The sequence below is a fragment of the Botryllus schlosseri genome, chromosome 2, assembly GCF_051294905.1.
Source record: "Botryllus schlosseri isolate E-star chromosome 2, Bs_hap1, whole genome shotgun sequence".
Classification (NCBI taxonomy): Eukaryota; Metazoa; Chordata; class Ascidiacea; order Stolidobranchia; family Styelidae; genus Botryllus; species Botryllus schlosseri.
This window is the reverse complement of record NC_137237.1, coordinates 107,372-113,047: the sequence shown is the minus strand read 5'-3', so window position 1 is coordinate 113,047 and position 5,676 is coordinate 107,372.

Genomic DNA, 5,676 nt, shown 5'->3' with positions numbered 1-5,676 from the left:
TACCTGGTTAGATAGCTATATACCCTACGCAACGCAAGCTACGACCTTTTGATATACTACTGTTGCACATGACAGTTTCGTGGATTGTTGCGTCCGTAGGATTACCAAGTCACGGTTCCGAGTCGCAAGTCCTTCTCTGATTTTAAGGTTTGACCCGACTCAACTCGAGTCTTTTTTATTTAATCACCCAGTCAATCCGAAATCGAGTCATTCTACGAGAAGTTCACACCGAACCAAATCACAATTTTGCGTCACCAATCATCAACGGGTCAAGTTTCACCATCATGAACTCCAAATGTGACGTAATAGCTGATCTTCTACCGCGTGGTAGCTTTTTAAAGGTGATGTGATAGTGAAGTTTGTTGAGATTTCATCGATTTTTATAGTAGTTTTAAGGTGAACTTTAAGTTCTTATGTCTAAAAAAGATATATGGCACTTGAATATATTGTTGAACACTTGAAAATCCAAAATGCCGTGGCGGGCTGCACAAAATAGTCTCGCGGGCCGCGTGTTTGAGACCTCTGGGCTATGCTATCAATTCGCGATTCCACGATCTTTCGTGAATACATATTCATATACTTATGGACTTTTATTAGAACGAATCCGGTGATTTAAATCACACCATTTCGGATACGAATTAATAACAACCTATGTAAGGAAGATCGCGTGCCGCTGCCCAATCGGCTCTCGCTAATTGGAGGTACTGATAATACAAATTGCTGAATTGCAAATGAGCTAAGAAATAGGGATGGTGTGAACCTCTGAAAGGTTCAGGTTCGTGTGAACGCGAACCTTTTTGAAAGGTTCTGTGTGAATGCGAACGTGAACCCCATGACGTCACGTGACGTCATATTGCTAATTCCAACCCTATCTTTCAATGAATTGATAGCCTATATTAATGTACACGATACCTAGCTATGACTCGGGCCACATGATGCCACAATGCTGGAGTACATATTGGCGTTTTAAACGTCGCTAAATGTATCAACTGAGGCAATCAAAGGATATAATAATCCCATAAAATCAATATCTTCCGTCGCTTTGCCAACAATTTCGACGAGGACTTACCAGGGAATATAAGCTTACGCCTAAACGGTCCAGGCCAGACCGGACAATGTATTCGGCGTCTGAGTATTGCTACATTGATATTGAGCAGAGTGTAAAACGGGTTTCTATACTTGCTACCGATATTACCCCATTAACAAGTTATACAGCAATAGCCAACACCTCAATCGCACGGATTTGGTTTTATCGACGCAGTAAAGATATGAAGTCAAGACTGACGCCGTACGCCAGCTAGATTTTCTACATCAGAAACGACATCAATCTCATTAATTGGTTGAATAAGCATCATTCGCTGACTACGTATTTTGCTCGTGATGTTGTGTGATTGCGGGTCAAGCTCACAGCAGAGAGTCACTAAATATTCACAAACGGAAAGCTGGATATTTCGAGCAAACGTTTGTAACAAAGCAAGGAAAACTTTTAAGATTGTAAAGGTGCGTGCTCATTTAGTGTTGATTTTTAGTGCTGCCAGCGCCATGCATAGAGTGGCCCGCAGTTGAGATGCAATAACTTTGAACCAAAGATGTTATAATGACGTGGAAAATTGTAATATATGAAAAGCATAGTGTCCTATATGGTGTCGACACAGGCAAATCTCACGCCTCAGTGAAATTGTATCACGTCACAATTTCCATTTGGCTACAGAGGCAATTTGACGGTCATTTTTGACCGGCTTGCCGAGCATTAATTTGGTGAAACAGGTAACAATCGAAAGCCGACTCTGCACTGATTACCAAAATATAAATTTTATTCCGCTCGCGGCCCTGGAACTCCCACAATCAGCCTCGAATTTGTCATTGTTATGGAGATTTGCATTGGAACGCAACAATGCTGTCTGGCGAAACGAGAGAGTAGTTCAAGAGAAAAACAGCCAGACAGCATTGTTCAGCATTGTTGCGTCCCAATGCAAATCTCCATAACAATGAAAAATTCGAGGCTGATTGTGGGAGTTCCAGGGCCACGAGCGGAATAAAATTTATATTTTCGTAATCAGTGCAGAGTCGGCTTTCGCTTGATACCTGTTTTACCAAATTTAATGCTAGCCCGTCAAAAATGACCGTCAAATTGCCTGTAGCCAAATGGAAATTGTGACGTGATACAATTTCACTGACGCGTGAGATTTGCCTGTGTCGACACCATATAGGACACTATGTTCACAGTGCAGAATCTGCCAAGGTTCTGCTGTGAACACGAACCTTTAAATTTTCGAGGTTCACATACAGAACGCGAACGTGAACCTCACGTACACACCATCCCTACTAAGAAATAATATCAGAGATACATCGGCATTTCATACAGACGTTTAATAAACGAGGTTAATAATGTATTTTTTTTATACAAGTGAGTCGATCTATTCCCAATCAGAAGGCCCTAACTTTCCACACAATTGGGGAATTCCCCACCTGTTGGAAACACCTGCATTAGAATATAAATCAAAATACAATTTTACATCATTTTGCCAAGGGTTGAGAACTTAGGCTTTTATGATGCACAATAACAGCGCCTCTTGCAGCAATGCAATGTGCGGCAGAAATTTTCCGCACCGATTGTGATCTGGCAATCAGACAATCGAAACACAGCGAAATTAATGTGCTTTATCGGCTAACAATACACACTAGGATGCGATCTGACGCTGTACTGCAGCACGAATCGTGAAGTCGCTACGGCCAACATGTAGTAGGCTAGGGTTGCATTTAAAACAAACATGTTTAAAACATGTTTTTATAGTTTTTTTAAAAGCCATGACGTCACGGATATTCATTTGTGACGTCATAGTGGTTTGACATTGACAATTGAAAATGTAGGGTGAATATAGCTTCTTTGAATAAATATCTACATACTACAGGTGTTGAATCGACTATTTGGAGGATTCAAACCATCCCATATGGCAGGGGTCGGCAACCTTGCTAGTCGCGGGACAAATTTCGGGTGTACAACCTTTTGGCGGGCCGGATTTTTTCTTAGTACTATATTTTACGCTCACTTCGGTATATTATCCTACATTGCTGCAATCTCAATCATACCAATCCGAAGACACGTGTATTTACACTTCAACGACACAGAATAATTGTATCAATTCACGCAGCTCGCTTTGTGAAAGGTTTTCAACTTCTGGTAACAAGTCAGATGAAACAAGAATCAGACCCTATTCAAAATGGACGTCCGAAATACGTGATCTTAGCTTGCTCTTCGTGAATTTCATTGTTTAAAACTATTGTTCACATGCGTACGTGCTTCCAAAAATCGATTCAATTTCTTTTGCATTGCCGGTCAAGCTGGGATAAAGACCAATCTCAAGAACGTACTCTTTGTCAAAGTCATGCAGCGATATGCTCTTTGTATGAAATTTGTCATTCAATTCAACTGCATCGCATTTCAGATAGGCCCATTTGAAATTTTCAGGCAATGGCATTGGCGTCCACATTAAACAGAGTACTGAATAGTCAGAATTCATTTTGTAGAGAAGGAATGTCGGAAAAGCGGGTGAATATTCAGTAGTTAAATTTCGTATCACAGTTACAAATGTAGCGCTGGTACTAGGTTTTCTCTCCTCCAGTATAGGAAAGTGAGCATAATTTTCTTTGTACTGTTGACATTTTCAGAGTCACAGATTTGTTTTGAATGCGCCTCAACATCTCATGTATGTAGTTGTTTTCCCCCTGAAGTTGCAAGTTCAATTTGTTCAGATGTGATGTTAAATGTACCAGGAAAGCAAGATGAGATACCCATTTTCGATTACAAGATTATGAGTCATCGATATTTGTATTTTCGAGGAAAGTTGCTATTTCATTTCTCAGTTCATACACTCGTGTAAGCATAGCTGCTCGACTCAATGAGCGAACATGACAGATATAGGCCTACATGACATCGCCATATTGATTCTCTGATTCTAGTAATATCTGGCGTAACTGATTCAGTTGATGAGACAAAAATCATATTAACAGTTTTCACCATTGTGGCCAAAACACTATTCAGGTTTTTTTTCTTGACACACAATGCCTTCTGGAAAATCAAACTGTAGACAGGCTAACTAACATACGGAGGCTAGTTATCTATAATTGAATAGTTTGAGATTCCGTAATTGCGTCTGAGATGCTCCAAGCGTTTTCGAAGCAAAGGAAGAACACCTTTATTGTCACACCCCGTCAGAGTGATTAACCCTTTAAAAAAAAGCATGGAACACCTTCGGTTGCGAGATACACCCGATTGATAAGCACTGATCCAGTCTAGTCTATCTTCATCTCCTACTTCAACCACCTTCGTTTCATGGCGTAACAATAGACTAATACGATGTAGGCTACTATTATATCGCAGCAATGCCGCATTTTTTTCATGCAGCGCTGCACTGCAGATTGAAACTCATCATGAAGCGGCGGGCCGTATTCTTGTGATAACTAATTACTATGTCGCGGGCCGAACGATTTCGCTTGGCGGGCCGGATCCGGCCCTCGGGTCGTAGGTTGCCGACCCTTGCCATATGGTATACGCGTCGGCTATATCGGGTGGTAATTGTCCGTAGGCTCATACAACATGTTTTTGTAAAGTACTTACACAATTATGGCTTGATTTTACAACTAAAAAAGTGTTTTAAGCAAACATTCGTTTTAAATGCTACCCTAGGTATACACAGCCAATATTCCATCTTCTCTTACTGCATGATGTAGCTGTTGTGTATTTTAGATACCTGCCTTCAATTGTCGATATACAGTACCTTCTTACGTACACTAAGTAGCCTACTAATGTGATAAGAGACAATAAGTCGTCAATAGACCAAGAAACCTTCTGAGTTTTAGATTTGTAAATCCGACCCCAAAGGCAGGGTTGTAATGACTCGAGTCATGACTCGACTCGAGTCACGGTTTTCTGATGACTCGACATGACTCGAGAGTCATTTTCTAAAAATACAGAAATGACTCGACTTGACTTGAGTCAATGTTTATTGACTTGACTTGGACTCGAGTCATTGCGCATGACTCGAACCAAGTCATATGACTCGAGACTCAGACGGCCAAGAATAGTAAATTAGACCTAACTAACTAAATAGTTCCCAATATTGGGATTTCGCCTATTGGTACTGGTACTTGAAAATGCGACCATAGAAACTGCTAAAAGTGAGGAAAATTAGTATAATGTAAATCGAACCATTCGATATCACCAAACAGAGTCATAAAAAGTGGGTTTATCATGCCTTAAGAGGAAATTGAGCAGTCAAAACAATGACTTGGACTCCGACTCGAATCATAATACCACGACTCCGACTCGATCCTCTGCTCACGGACTTGACTCCATGGTGAATTGAAAATGACTCGACTTGACTCGAGTCAAAACTATAAAAGTGAGATTGACTTGCGACTCGGAGCCTTGTGACTTAGTTACAACCCTGCCCAAAGGAGTGAGCACCCATCACCAACCGAGCACACCTCGCGCATATCAGTGATGCAAATATTTAATTAAAGAATACCTACTCGGCGAAGCAGTCAGACTTAAAAGGGAGAAATATAACACGAGTCAGTAACATCAAAAGAAAGCCACCTGATTGAATAGTAGGCTACAAGTAAAAATCCTGCTCTGCTAACTACCTCTGGCTTCAATATCGTGACATTGTGAGA